A 17114-nucleotide genomic window follows, 5' to 3' on the forward strand; every position below is an offset into this window, starting at 1 on the left:
GCGCATTTACGCACGATTTAACGCGTTAACGCGTAGCTCGGAGAGCGCGGCACGCAAACTGCGTAGAGAAGCAGTGACGCAGCTCGCGCGCGCACAACTGTGTGACCGTGTCACGTGCACGGCTTGTTGCTTTTATTCGCGTATATTTTCAACCTTTTCTTCTGTATTATTTATTTAAGAATGAGGTTAAGCAATATGCTTCATCGAGCTGTTTAGGGATTCTTGTGTAACCAGTAGAATGGCGTGAAATGAAATGAATGAAAATGATGAAGCCAACCATGATGAAGCCAACCAAACCAGAGCATTATTCTGACTTAACAATAATGTTTAGGTAAACATTTAGGTAAATTTTAAGACGCTGTTAGTGAATCATAATATGTTTTCCTCAATTTGATAAGAGTTTGTTATGCGTCTTGCTGATTTGGACTGAAAAGATTTTTTTTTGTGGTCCTGTTTCTCTCAGACAAATGAATGATGGATATTCCTGTTGGTTTTGGAGTCAGTAAACATCATTTTGTTGTTGTATTTCTTTCTTTTTTTATCTTCTTCTAGAGGTGCGTAGGGTGCTGATTTCTTTTACAGGTCACTTAGAAGCTGTTTTGGACCCCTGCTGACTCTTTCACTCTTTATCTCAATGCAGTGAGTTAATTTCATGTGCATGTAAAGGCAGATGTCCCAGTTTTGGCCTGGCTCTCAGTCTCCGCTCTAATTCATCCCCAGAGGTGTTCTATCAGGTTAAGGTCAGGACTCTGTGCAGGCCAGTCAAGTTCCTCCACACCAAACATCATCATCCATGTCTTTATGGACCTTGTTGGAACAGGAAGGGGTCATCCCCAAACTGCCCACAAAGTTGTGAGCATGAAATTGTCCAAAATGTCTTGGTATGAAGTTGAAGTATTAAGAGTTCCGTACACTGGAACTAAGGGGCCAAACCCCTGAAAAACAACACCTGAATTCAATGGGTTTTTTTTCCTTTTTTCTTTTTTTTTCTTTTCTTTTCTTTTCTTTTCTTTTCTTTTCTTTTCTTTTCTTTTCTTTTCTTTTCTTTTCCTTTCTTTCTTTCTTTCTTTCTTTCTTTCTTTCTTTCTTTCTTTCTTTCTTTCATATTGTATGCAAGATTGTGTGGTTTAATCCATATTATTGTATAATATTGTTAGATTTTAAGAAACACTATTGTGGTGATAAAAGTCTAACAAACAATTATGTGTAATTAATTAAATATTTATATGTTTCACATGCAAAAGCTTGAGTTTAGTGTATTTTGTTTACATGTCTTTCATTTAGCAGACACTATTATCCAGAGTGACTTACATTTTATACAACTGAGCAATTGAGGACCTTGCACAAGGGCCCAGCAGTTATGGCTTAATGGACCTAGGATTCAAACTCACAACCTTCCGAGCACTATTCCAGCACCATAACCACTAAGCTACCACATCCCCAGGGTCTTTGCCAAGGATCCTGATTCTCATCTTGCTTAGAGACCCAAAAATCAAGCCTTGTGAAAAACCAAGGAGACATAAAATATATTACTTATCCATATAATACTGTATGTTCTGTAATATATGTGATGTCCTCTCACTTCTGAGACTGCGCATAGAACTTAAACACAAGCAATTATTCCGGTACTCTGATGCGAAATCTGTTTACAATCATTTGCCGTCAATCCCTGGAAGCTTAGAGAGAAAGAAAGCTGTTATTCACACTCATAGTAAGAGTGCGAGACACCCACAGCTGTTGGTATGTCAGGTGCAACAGACGTTAAGATCCCATTAGCTGGCCTTGGTGAAGGAGAGTGTGAACAAACACAGCCCTTTAGCAGAGAAGATGCCAAGGTCAGGCCATGGGTATTCTGACAAATGTTCTACAAGAAGATTCTTATATTGCACATTTCATGTTTCCAACAAAGAAAGTTCAAGTTCACAAATACATTTGAGTTTAAAAAAAATGTGCAGTCTAACATTAATATGTTAAATCTGTCGATGTGTTGTTTAAGAATCAGACAGCAAACTCCTCATCAGATCCATAATTATGCCACATAATTACACTGACATATTCCTAATTTTATGTACCTATATTGTGCCATGATGCCCCTATTTGTCAGATTGTTGTTTTTTTTTTATCTAAAGTGATTTACTGTGAGCAAGCAAAAAAAGTTTGCTGTATAAAAGGTAAGAGAGGAAACTATCATTTTAAAAGCTATGTGAAATTCTAAAGAGTATAACTCATGTTTACAAATGACAAAAAATGCACGGAAACCATCTCCAAATCATTAACCATGAAACTCTGATGATCTTATGTTTATGAAAAAAGGTTTGAGAGGGTTTTTTTAAGATTCTGCAAAGAAAAGCACAGAATAGTCTGCTAGTAACTGGATTTTGCAAGATAATTTTAGGACATTTGTGTTTACCTGAAAATCAGAATTCATGCTTTTCTTACCAACTAGTTCCAAATGTAAATCAAATCTTTGCTGTAAACTCAATGAGTTGTGTTTCTGCACATTTTTACATTTTTAACTACATTTAAAATATCCAACAAACTCCTCGTATAGATCTATTTGTCACAAATTTGTCCATATAATTGAAGCTGTAAGTAAAGGTACTAACTTTAGACGAGACTGTTCACAGAGGACAGATTCAGATGTTACAAATTTGCATGAGATTATATATGTATACAGCTCTGGAAAAAAATAAGAGACCACTGCAAAAGAATCAGTTTCTTATGTTTTTTTTCTTACAGTTGCATGTATTGGTGAGATGAACTGTTTTCTTTCATTTTTTGTGAACTGCTGACAATATTTCTCCTAAATTCAAAATATAACTATTGTTATTTAGAGTGTATATTTAAAGGAAATGACAACACATCAAAATAACCCAAGATCATGCAGTATTTGCAGAGCTTTAATAACTCAAATAAAACAAAATGCAAATAATTGGTAAACAAATTGTGTTAATGCTTTGGCTAAATAACATTAAGAAATCAGTATTTGGTGGAATAACCCAGATTTGCGTGCGTTTTGGATCCATGCTCTCCACCAGTTTTTCACATTGCTGTTGGGGAACTTTATACCACTCTTTTTGCAAAAAAGCAAACAGCTCAGCTCAGCTCACCAACAGCTTGATGGTTTGTGACCATCCATCTTCCTCTTGATGACATTCCAGAGGTTTTCAATATGGTTCAAATCTGGAGAATGGGGAAGTGGTCTCTTATTTTTATCCAGAGCTGTATATATATATATATTTATTTATATATATACATTCGATATATTCGATATATATATACATTCGATTCGCTTTTGCTGCCAAAACAGCCCTGAACTGTCATGCACTGTGTATTCTGACACCTTTCTATCAGCATTAACTTCTTCAGCAATTTGAGCAACAGTAGTGTTGAATCGGACCACCGGGCCAGCCTTTACTCCACACATCCAGCAATGAGTCTTGGCTGCCCATTACCCTGTCGGCGGTTCTCCACTGTTCCTTCCTTGGACCACTTTTGATAGATTCTGACCACTGCAGACCGGGAACAGCCCACAAGAGCTGCAGTTTTGGAGATGCTCTGATCCAGTCGTGTAGCCATCACAATTTGGCCCTGGTCAAACTCACTCAAATCCTTACACTTGTCCATTTTTCCTGCTTCTAACACATCAACTTTGAGGACAAAATGTTCACTTGCTGCCTAATATATCCCACCCACTAACAGGTGCCATGATGAGGAAATAATCAGTGCTATTAACTTCACGTGTCACTGCTGTTATGCCTTTTTATGTATTTTACTTAAGCATTACTGTGAATTGCTTATTCATTTTTAATTAAATATATGGAAATAATAAGCACGCTTTTTACTTTTTTTTCCCGTTTTCCCGTTTTGTTTCTTTGTTTTTCTGTACCTTTATTCACATGATTTAGGAACATTGGGAGACAGAGAAAGAGAAAACCATGGAAACCTGGTTTTCGAAACGACATGGTCAATTTTTTTTTTCTCCAAAAAGCCAGTCACTACATTGCTGTTTATGCTTAGAGAATTATGTGTGGCCTTCAGCTGCCATGGTCATATCTGTGTTTGCTAATGTATTTTCGGCAGCAGTGCCTGTCTGATCTCAACTGCTGGATACTGAGTTGCTGATTTCTGAAATGTTAATCCCTTGAACCTTCAATGCTAAAAAGTCAGATGAGTTTTTATATTCATTTGAAGAGTAAATACAATGTTGACACTTTAAAGCTACACTGCAGCTGAACTGTCTTGTAGTAGTAAGTACCAGACTGGTGTAAAAGCCTTAAGGTAAACACATAAAGCATTAAACATTTAAAGCATTAAAATAAATAAAGAAAAGAACTAAGCATTAAGAGAAATCAACAAAATAAATATGTAAGTCAGTAAAGTAAACATATAATGAATTAAAGTATACATGTAAAGCATCAAGGTAAACATGCAATGAATTAAAGTTGTAAAGCATCAAAGTAAACATGTAAAGTAGTAAACATGTAAAGAAGTAAACATGTAAAGTAGTAAACATGTAAAGAAGTAAACATGTAAAGCATTAGAGTAAACATTTAAATCAGTAAACATGTAAAGCATTAAGGTGAACACGTACATCAGTAAACATACAAAGCAATAAAGAAAACTTGTAAATCATTAAAATATACATATAAAGCATTAAACATGATGTAAAGCAATAATGTGCACGAAGAGAAGCTTTGAACAAAACATGTAAAGCATTATGTTAAACATAAAACATGCAAAGCATGTTCCAATGCTTGATTACCAATTAAAAAAGCACCTTTAAAATATCAATTTATCATTTATGATGTCACTTTTATAATTTAATGAGTGCTAAGGATCATTTTTAGATGGTTGATGTTCACAGCTTTCATGCTCACTTCCTGTCAATTTATAGTGATCATCCTAACATCATAAAGTTCTACAGTTGAAAAACTTTTACTTCGCCTTTATATATATATATATATATATATATATATATATATATATATATATATATATATATATATATAAAAAAGACTAAAATTGACGTAGAATAAGTAGATGCTGATTGTTTCAGCTGACCTTGCACAAGTTTTTTGACTGACAAGCCTTTGTTTTTTATTGCCGACATAAGCTTTTTTTATCCATAGCTGTACACTGCTGGGTTTCTGAAGAATCGACTCCATGGCTGATGCTACAGGATTCAGCTTCATGTTTTTGAACTCGGAATGCAAAGAACAGATGAGTATGTCTGGAGCTTCACATGCAAATATGACAAGATATGTAGAGCTGTGATAAAAAAAAAGAAAGGTATCACCTTAACGCTGCTGAAACCTCGCCGTAAGATTTCGACAGCAACCCTGCTCCACCTCAATTTTTATTCTTTTTAGTCTCATCTGTGGCAATGTTTATATTGTGCTCTGTTTTAAACATCTGAGGATTCTGTATGCTAAAAACAGCCCTGTCAAATCTTCCATTTTTACCAAATGTTATTTACCAAATATGATAAATAAAGCCTTGTGAGAAATGTCATTTTAAATGGAGAAAACAATTCAAGTTTCTCTTGGTGGTTTCAGTGAGAAATCTGAGACTAGAATGTTAGGGGTCGAGAATGCGGGTACATTTTAAAAAAATTTTTCCAGGTCGTGTTACTGTAATTGTCCTGGGTTAAACCACAACGAGGGATCAAATCACATGAAACTATATATTCAGTGTCAGTTTGACATCCATCAATGATTAATTACCTGTCAGGCTCTGACCACTGCTGACAAGAAGGAATCATCTGAAATATCATCTTACCGTAATCATTTCCTTTTCTTCGAACCTTTCTAGTAATGTTGACAGTTACTGAGGTAAGACACAGCTGTTTCTGTTCGGATCTAAGCATGATTACCAGACATTTCATCAGCTGGAAATTAACCCCGGAAAAAAATTAACTGCCATTAAATTCCATGTGATTCATCTCCATGTCAGGATTTTGCAATCTCCCTGGAAAACTCGTTGATCTCACCTTTGGTAACGCAATGCAACTTTGGGGAATTTTTGGACAACTAATTTCCCTTTTTACTCCAAAGTTGTTAATCTTTCATTTGTTTTGGTATCTTCTTTACAATATCAGAAGGGTTTGTCCATTTTTATTCACACAGGCCACTCAGGTGCTTGTGCAGTCTTCTTCTATATGTGTCTACAATTCTGGCTACAGGTCTTAGTACCTTATAAGCAATGCAGAGATTAAATGCAGAGATTAAATCTAATCATTAGAAAAGTCATTGAAATTTGTTGCTAAGTGATAGTGGGTGCCAGATTTGGTAATGAACCAGACTTGGTAGAACAGTGAGGATGTCCATGTTCAGAGATTATTGAATCGTAATCCAAAATTTTACTCTGATGTGTAGTTAAGGGAAATGTTATCAAGATGGTCAAAACACAGGTAAGGTAATCAGGGAAAGTGCTATTTTCAGATGCAGCCACTCATACAACAAATGGAAATGAAGGAAGCAGCAGCATCACATTTGAGAGTCTTGAAGAGGGTTTTTACTTCAATAATAATGTAAGAGAAGCAACTAAAGAACTAAACCCTCAGATAAATCTTTAATACACTTTTGGCAAACTCAAGGAGCTTTTTGACATTCTTGGGCTGTGCTCAAGTGGTTACTGCTTCTACTTTGTCTTCTACTCTATGCAGGTCCACTCCTTTAGCATTCAAGATGAACCTGAACTAAAAGGTCTTGTGAAAGTCACAAGTTTCTAACTTCTCATTGATGTGCTTTGCCGTAGGTTTAGACAGCACCAGGAAAATGTGACTTACATGTTCTTCTCCTGATGAGGAGTAGTCTACTGTTTGGGAAATTATCAGTTGTCTCCCACTCCCTTTTCTGTTTGGTTTAGAACCAGTTTGCACTGTTCTATGAAGGGAATAGCTCACAGCATGGTAAGATAAGTTCTTACAATGACAACAGTTTTCCGTTGTGCTAGCACAATTACAGAAGGATTTTCTAATAATCAATTAGTCTTAGAAAATGATTAACTTGGATTATTAAATTTATAAATTTAAATTTAAATTTATAAGATTATTGAACCAGAGGATCTTTCTTTAAAAATCATCTGATTCAAATTATATTTTTGAAATGGATAAAAGTGGGTTTTGCTAATTTTATAAGGCTAATTGATTATTAGAAAACCCCTTTTTGTAATTGTGCTAGCACAGCTGAAAACTGTTGTACTGATTAAGGTTGCAACTAAAATGGCCTTCTTTATGTTAGTTTCGTATCTGGAGCTTCAGGAGCTGTGGGCTTGTTTACAGGCCCGAAACAGCCAAAAAGAAAGAACTTTCTTTCTTTTCAAGGTATGAACTTATGAACTTAACTATTCCCTTCATAGAACAGTGCAAATTGGTTCTAACCAGAACTGAAAAACAAGTGGGAGACAACTGGAAAACATGAAATTCTCCAAGTGACCCTACACCATGATGAACTAATTCCTAAAGTACTTTGTTCATAAATACTTGGTATACAGAGGGGTGTTATAGTGACCTGAAGTTGTAATGTTGTGAACACTCCAAATGAGAATATCAGAGTTGTGTGAGTCCAAGTTTGTGAAGACTTGTGGCTTCCCTGCACCTGTTTTTAAGCAGGCAGGACTAAAGCAGTCAAGCCCTGATAGTCAATACTGGGTCTGAGTCATCAATCAGTTTCCTTAACAACAACTTGAGGGGAAAAATGCTGCCACCTGAGAAACAGACGGATAAACGTATCCCAAGCCCAGTGCTTGCTTAATGCACTCATCCATGCTCTGAGTTTCTGTGGTAAAGCTTCTGGCAGAAGATCCATCGCACAGTCCAGTGATCAGGGCAAGGGCAAGGTGGAGTCCTTGGCTTTGCCAAACACCTCTGCAATATCAAGCTAGGGTTTCAGAGATCTGAATCTTTATTATACTCTCTGAAAGTTTGCATCTTTGGTAGCAGGGGCTGGTGATACACTGTTCATTGTACTGCAGATTCTACTATTTTTTTCCAAGGTGTGCCTAGGACCAACAGATTACGAGGAGATCATTAGAAATGAAACGTGGCACAGTGTCAGAGACTAAGTTCATCCGACTTAGCCTCCTTTCTTCTAGTGGACCACCGTCACATACTTATAGTATATAAATGTAGAGATATAAGGCTGTGTGTTATGACAATGCATAATTTCAGATGATAGAAATATGATAGATTGATAGATCTATCATATAGATATTTCCTATATCTTCTATATCACTAGTGTTGCAAAGGCCAATATTCAGCAGCCGATTCACTAAAAAGTCAAAGCTAGGAGCTAATAGTAACAAAAACAAAAGCTCACACTGAACAGGAATAAAGATGAGGAACTTGGATACTCTATTCTGTCTTAGGGAAGCCTGAAGTTATATAGCGAATAGAGTTTTTAAAAAATATTTCTTTTTACCTCTGTGTTTTTTTCTCTTGTTATTGTTGTTCTGTTCAATGTCCCATTCAAATAAAAGGAGATAATGACATAGTCATAGTTAAAACGCTACACAAATAAAACTGATTGCAATTGAAAGTGATCATAAAGCATAATGTCATGAATACATGCAGTTATTTTGTATCAATTTTCTGAGAATATCTGTTTGTTTTGATATCAATATCATGATATAAGATTTTGCCCATATCGATGGGTCCTAGCAAAAAGTGTAGACATGGAAAGCTAGCTAGTTCCTTATCCAGGAAGTTACCTGCAGCCCATCAATGCCAGTGGATATTTTAAGGTTGTCTACCACAGACCTGAGCTCACCTGGACTTTCTTTTTGAGGTCTAGTCTTAGATGATGCTTTTCTTCCTCAGAAAAACTTGCCATGGTCTCAATTACCTGTCGATCTACAGGATGCTGTGGAATGTGCTAGAGCCTAGAGCCTATCTGTGCATATGGCAAGTTCAGTATACTGATTCAGAGAGAGCTGATCATCCTTACATGTGAGCTTTAACTTTAAAACATCATTTAGGAAAGCAGTTTGCTTCATTCCAATGTGAAAATCATCATCAAGGAATTGTTAGCTAAACGCTCAAACAACAGGAAAGGCAAACAGTGAGAACACATCCCACAACTTACACAACATGGTAGTGGCAAGAATTTTGCAATGATTAACTGAAGAACATGTAGTTATGGTGCGTTCCAGATAGAATAATGGAATATTTATGAGCTGAATGCATGTGAAAGCCATAAGAAAGTAGTTACTACTAGTGGGAAACTCTAGATTTGGGAGTTGGTGGTGTGTCAGTTAGAAAACATGGTGGAATCAATAGATCTGTAGTTGATAGTAAATTTGGTGAAATATTTTTTTAAATATTTTCTCACCTCAGAAACTGGTTTTAGTTATTTTCATTTGCATGTGCAGCAGGTTACAAGCAAATCGGTTAACTTTAAGCATCTATAAGAGATTAATGATTTGATTATGATATAATCTGTAACAATAAAGTTTACAGTGGCTTCAGAAATTGATCAAAAACAAAAAAACACATTTGATGCGCATTCTTTGTTCATTATTTTATGTAAGTAGAGCTAAAAAAAAGTTTGAGTCATTAAAGTGACATGAACACATCTGAGGTCATAATTGCGACTTCTCAACTCTTAAATTCGAACTTGCTAGGAAGACTTGAACGCATGGTTACTGTAAGTCAACAGCAAGCATCTAGAATTCTGGAGATACTGACCTTATCTGGCAGGACGTGTCACTGTCCTGAGCTGATTTGACACATATAATTGCTAAACAATAAAACCACAAGTCTTTGAGAAAAAATTGTGTAACACTGTTTTCCTCACAAATGTACCTGATCAGCTTAGACATGTTTAATAGGGACTGCATGACTATTCATTTCTAAAAATAAACAGTATTTTTGGTAAAATGGATTCATGCTTCAAAAATATGCTACAAATATGACCAGAATCAATGCTTATTTAGAGTAATGACAAAAATAAATAAACCGGTACAGTAAATGAGCACAATATTAAACCTGTGTAGAAGACCTGGAGGCTTAGCTGAAGTTATTGGTTCTGGATCTGAGAACACGCAGCATGGAAGCTGATCAACAGATCCCTCCAGCTTATAGTCTTCCTTGGATGGAGGAAACTGCATATATATTAACATCTGGGAGTTTTATTTGTATTGTCCAATTGGTCACTGTTAGCTGGAGTGCTAAGTGAGAGAGATTGGAGATTGATGCCAAATCTCCAGTGTACTTTCACACCCTGCTGGTCATGATGCTAATCTCTATGTCAACAAAAAAAAAAACTTTTGCACTTTATCCATAGTGAAACGCTGATGTTAATCTTGAAGAGACTTGTCAGTTGAATTGTACACAAGTTGACTGTAGAATTGATTTCCTTAATTCTGAAATATTTACTTACACTTATTGTGAGTTTCTCTGTTTTTTCCACTGCCCCTGCTAGTTCACAGCGCCCAAAAGAGGTGATTAATGGATGTATTAGTTGACTAGTCCGCTAACCTGTATAACCCTTAATGCTAGCACCTGCTAATAACTTTTATTTCTACCAGTGAAACAGTATACCTGTCTATTAGGTTACTAGATAAACATCCAAATCATTAAGATACAATAATATATTCATTACATACAATAAATGCAATAATCTTTCAATCTTTAAGACTTCTCTTACTTGTTTCTGATGCTGGTCCAGCATGACAGCAAACTGTGTGTTCACAATGTTGCTGTTTCTTTAATCGTCTAGCATCTTTTGTTCACTTAGTTTCACATAGTGTGTCATCATACAAATACGGCTGAAAATGTCATACTGAACATTGTGGTCATTGTGGTTTAGAATCAAATACGTCATACGTGATTCTATCATGTGGGACATCCATGCAGTAGTGTTTCGCAAGCTAGCATTCTGAGGAGGACTTTGAAAAAAAGGCATCTGTTGCCACGTAGTTTGATATCCAGCCTCCAACAGATAAAAGCAGTTCATAAATCTATAAAGATAATAAAAAATACTAAAACCAGAGCGATACACCTGTGATCAGATCACGCAGCAGTCATAACAGAAACGATCGAGTTTCTAAGCTAAAAGAATACTGTGTTGTTTTGTAGCTAATCCGCAAGTGGGCAGGGTTTTAGGGATCTGATAATACAAGGCAAAATAAACCTTTCAAGCAGCACTGTAATAGTGTAACTTTATGCTATACAAACGTACATAACTATTACATAAATTGTGATGGCTAGACGACTGGATCAGAGCATCTCCAAAACTGCAGCTCTTGTGGGGTGTTCCCGGTCTGCAGTGGTCAGTATCTATCTAAAGAATTCTTTTAGTCATCTGGTTCTGGTGAAGTCCATGCCTTGATGGCTCAGCGCTGTTTTGGCAGCAAAAGGGGAACCAAAACAATATTAAGCAGGTGGTTATAATGTTATGCCTGACTGGTGTATATTTTAGCGCAGCTATGTCACTGGATTTAGTTACAAGTCTAAGCCTGTTAAGCTTACAGTCCAATTTTGAAACCAGATAACCAAACCACCATTAAAGAACCAGCAAGAGCAGGAAAACAAATAAAACACCTTACCTGCTTGGTCATTTCAACCATTTCATGATCATCTTTACAGCAGTGTTTCTATGCCTTTTCCCTTATAGTTAATATTTTTTGCTTAATAACACGACAGTTCCTGGTAAGAAAAAAAACTAGTATTTATCTAATACTCATCTCAGCATCAGGCTTATTATTAGAGCATCATGTGACAATGTAATGAAGGGGAAACCCCAAGGACACTTCATATTAGAGACGATTATTTATATTTTTTCGACCTATGGCTCTAAGTACAGTGAAGAGCATGAGGTGTAGCTCAGAGCTATCATCCTTAAAAAACAATAAAATAAAAAACTATGCAGAGGAAGCTCTAAGCCCTGTTGATGGTATAAAGGGTAGCTTCCTGGAGTTTTCTACAGAATTGTGTTGTAAGTAATGTAGAATTGAGTTACACACACGCACGCACACGCACACACACACACAGATTAATGAAGTGAATCCAGACAGTTTAATCTTACACAACAAAGTGAGTCATAATGGCGTAAGGGATTCGTAGAATAAGGATGGAATAAAAAAAGCACTGCATTGAAAATAGGATATTCGTTCACTACATGACATCATAGAAAAGAGCAACAAATAAAAACGCCCTAGAAGTTACTATACACAGCGGGTTTTTCAGTAGAAACTCGCTTCTCCTTGGCAGCGATTTTCTGAGTGATTTAACCCACGCAGATTCCCTTGAGCCCTGAAACATAGCAGCACCATAACAAGCGGCTCTGTTAACTAATTCTACATTTAGCACTTGCAGTTATAGGAACGGGTTTGTATGTGAGGTTGGCAAGATTTACATTTCTTACGCATTTTAATTGCAATGTTCTTTAGTCGTGGATAAACAGTTAAGCCTCTGAGGTACTGATTAGAAGGTCAGGGGGTCAAGCCCTAGCATGGCCAAGCTGCTGTCCCTTAACCTTCTCTGCTGACCACAGCTTCCTATAAGGCTGGAATAAGTAAAGAATAGAATTATAATGTATATGTGACTAATAAAGCCTTCTTCTAATATCAAATCATTTAAAATATACCATTTGTAGTACATATTATTGTAAACTAATTTAAATATTTTGTTTTCCACTATATGTACTGTATTCTCAAATGCTTTAAAACCTCAGACCCATTTTTACTACAAAATCCATGGACACCCTTAGCACAGATTTATTTTATAAACATTAACAATTTATTAGCAACGTAGAGGTTTTTCTTTTTCACGAACCTTCCACTAAGAGCTCAAATTAGGCTCTATGTTGATGTTCATAGATTGTGTTGTTTTTGAATTACAAAGGTTTGGATTAAACCCATTCATTTCAATCGACCAGTCAAACAGACTAATAACTATAATAACTGAGTAATAAGTATAATTAGCTTGATCATGATAAGTAGTAATTTCCACTGCTGCTACTAAAATCAAATAGCACACACCCCTGGGTCTCACCAGATTCCACACTGAGAACCATTGGTCAATTGGGTCAAACCCTAGAATGAACTAAAACCCAGTTAACAGAAAAGGAAGAAGGCCATCCACCTCCAGGTCATAATATGGTGTAAATGCAGAGGCAGATAGAAGGCTAGTTAGGATGTGGACACAGCAGCTCATTCTCTTGCTATATTTGGGATGTGGTTAAGGTCCTGCCGATCCCTTGAGCAAGGCCCTTAACCCTCAGTTGTTCAGTTGTATAACATTTGATAAAAAGTAAGTATGTCTGATAAATGCCAGAAATGTAAATGTAAGTCTTATTACACTTCATCCAAATCTTAAATTATTGGTGTCCATTTTTCACAGCAACCATGGTCTTGCTTTGTGATGGACTTAACCCAGGATCTCATAGTCTTGTTTCTCTTTCAAGCCTTCTAAAATGTTTTCATCACTAGACGTCCTTTGGTGTGGTCTTAGGACCAAAATCTCCATCCAGTTCACAATGCAAGTATGGAACATCTTCACCATATTTTGGGTCATGGCATTGACTTGATGTATGATCTAGAGTCCAGTTAGCCCACTTGGAAGTACAGATACAGAGTTCTGTATTATTTATGCTCATTTGCTATGTTACTATTCACATGCTGTTCAGGAGAATTAGAGTGAAAATACAGTTATGCTAACAAGCACTGAATAGATTTTGTCAAATATACATTGCATGCAGATATCGCGTAAGTTCATAGATAAGGTATTAAAAACCTTGTTAATGCTTGGTGTTGTCAATTGCAAGGTTTTGCACTTTGTTTATATGTAGCACCGTGCTCCGAGAGCTGGAGTTCAATCATTTCCAAATAGAAACAAAAGGCATGCTAATTTAATGACTGCACATTGCCGTCTCATTAAAGACCGGGCGTCTTCGCCAGCGAACCTGTGACTTCTGCCGAAACTTATTGAAGCAGGAAATCTTCCTGGAACAACCTATGCATTGTTTGCTAATTATTTCTATTCCAAGCGTCACATCAAGCATCACTTTGCGAGGTTATCCTCTGTACCAGATCTTTCCTCGAGGCTTTTCCTGAGAACGCGCATTAACCGTCAGCATGGTGCCACATTCGGCGGGCTTGATAGATACAGATTTTATTACCTTCTGATCATTATCATAATTTCCCCCCGTCTCACCGCCCCATTCGTTATCGGAAACCGCATTTCCAGCGATTAGAAGTCATTCCTCATGACGAGCAAATCTGTTTTGCCACGTGCGGTCATGAGCCGTCAGTTTAATTTGAAAGAGCACGAGTGGCTTTCGCCACGAGCGACAGCCTTTTATTGAACTCACAGGCCATGGCTCATCTCTACCTGTCACGCTCTCTGCAAGTCAGCCCAGAGCTGGGAGTTTCTTCTTCAATTACACACATACATCACGTACAGATTATCAGCTGAAAGTGGTTACATATATAAATCATGTTATTTATATAATAATTCTTTGATTTTTGATCCTACACACACACACACACACACACACACAGAGCTTATCTCTCTCTATTCCCGCAGGTCTCTAGGTCTTGTTTGTCTTAAGCTTAGCAGTCGAGTGGAAGCCTGAGCTCGTCAAGCTGTGTATGCCGGCCAGATTGCAGCAGACAGGATAAGTGGTCAGTCAGCAGCCCAGCAATCGAGTAACTTCCACTGGGACCTTTGAGAACAAGTCTAGGTCAACGGCTTCTCTGGTGTGTTAGTGTGTGAGGATGTGCCAAGTTTTACAGCAGATAGCAGAGTTTCTTCAATACAAACATATTGTATTGTATTCTAGTGTATACACTGTAAAGTATTTAAGTTAAATGCTCGCATGTAATTGGTCGGAAAATGTGATTCATCTTCCAGCTGCAAGTGATTCTACGCTTATTTTATATTAATGCGCTTATTTTTTTGTTTTTGTTTTTATCACTGTTAGAGTAAAAACTCCTTATCAGGGACTTGAATAATGTATAATTCACATAATTTGAGGCTTATATTAAACAGAATTATAATAATAAAAATAATAATATTACACGTTTTCCCGAATGTTAAAACATTTAGCATCTCATAATTGTCATTTCACTTCCTGTTGATTTTCACGATCCCAGTTTTAAAATAAAGTATGCCACGCCCACTTAAAGTGACATCACAGCCGAATTCACAAGCCTTTTTGTTTTAGTTCTGTTTTAAAATGAACGACTTCCTGTTTGGCAGATCACAAGAACATGCCCATCTTCTAGGGAATCGAGACCACGAAGAAGCAGATGTGGAAAAATGATGAGCTGTTGTTGAGCACATTACATTTACATTTCTGGCATTTGGCGTATGTCCTTATCTTTTTCATGGGTGCAGTTCATTCAGAAAGATAAGTCAGCTTCATCATTGATATGATGAAGATTCCGTAGGAAAATGATTATATAAACATTTCAGGAAGGAGTCTCTAGTGTCAATGCTTCAGTATTTCTGGTTTAACATATCAAGCTTTTTTGCAGGGTTATTGAAACTATAACTGAAAATAACTCACATAACTAAACATACATACAAATATTACGTCATTCTTTAATAAACACAAATATAGTAGTGTTGGCTGTAAATTGTGGAGCTGTAAAAGGAAATAAACACCCCCCCCCCTTTTTTTACTCTGCTTCCAGGCTACATCACACCACACCATCATTGCTTCCTGTAACAGCACGCCCCCAAGCGTTTCATTCCTTCCACATATAATGGCTTGTTAACTGGCTTCAGTTCTATGTTTATTTATGTTTACACTGCCCAAAAAACAATGCATGAAAGTACATTTAATATAAGCATGACTACAATACAATCCACATCAGGATTAGTAATAATTCAGTATATATGAAGTATACATTTTAACACTATCTAAATATTGTTTTCTTTCTACACAGGTACTAGATAGATAGATAGATAGATAGATAGATAGATAGATAGATAGATAGATAGATAGATAGATAGATAGATAGATAGATAGATAGATAGATAGATAGATAGAACTTTACTGTCATTGTATAGTACACGTACAAGTGCCATTTTAGCATCTACCAGAAGTGCAAATATTGGAAATTGTAGACATTGTGCAATGAACAACTGAAAATAAATATGTAAATATATGTACAATACACTGACCAGGCATAACATTATGACCACCTACCTAATATTGTGTTGGTTCCCATTTTGCTGCCAGCCCTGACCCATCATGCACTGTGATACCTTTCTATCAGAACCAGCATTAACTTCTTCAGCAATTTGAGCAACAGTAGCTTGTCTGTTGGATCGGATCACACGAGCCAACCTTCGCTCCCCACGCGCATCAATGAGCCTTGGCCACCTATGACCCTGTCAACGTTTCACCACTGTTCCTTCATTGGACTACTTTTGATAGATACTGACCACTGCAGACCGGGAACACCCCACAAGAGCTGCAGTTTTGGAGATGCTCTGATCCAGTGGTCTAGCCATCACAATTTGGCCCTGGTCAAACTCGCTTAAATCCTTATGCTTGTCCATTTTTCCTGCTTCTAACACATCAACTTTGAGGACAAAATGTTCACTTGCTGCCTAATATATCCCACCCACTAACAGGTGCCATGATGAGGAGATAATCAGTGTTATTCACTTCACCTCTCACTGCTCAGAATGTTATGCCTGATCGGTGTAAATAAATGAGGCTATGGCAGATAGTATGTGCATAAAAAATATGCGCTAGTTGTATATACAGCACAATATGTCTAAAAATATATATATTTGTAATTATATATATCTGTGCAATATGTGTGCATTATGTAGATTGTATGTACAACAGTAGAGAGAGAGAGATAAATTAGAGTAAGCTTATGCAGAGATGTAGCAGAACGTACAGAGCTGCAAGGTGATTACAGACAGTAAAGTATTAATGAGACATAAGTGTCCTAGTGGTGTAGTGTAGAGTTAATCAGACTTATGCTTGTATGTGTATTTTGTATATGTTTACATTTTGTAGATTTATATGTTGTAGTTCATGTGTGGCACTTATCAACATGAATTTCTCTCAAGTTCCTCTCATAATATTTATTATCAAGCCCGGCTGTTCAATGCTTCCACATTTATTTACGGGTCTACAGTGCCT

This window comes from Hemibagrus wyckioides, linkage group LG06 (genome assembly GCF_019097595.1).
Source record: "Hemibagrus wyckioides isolate EC202008001 linkage group LG06, SWU_Hwy_1.0, whole genome shotgun sequence".
Taxonomy (NCBI): Eukaryota; Metazoa; Chordata; class Actinopteri; order Siluriformes; family Bagridae; genus Hemibagrus; species Hemibagrus wyckioides.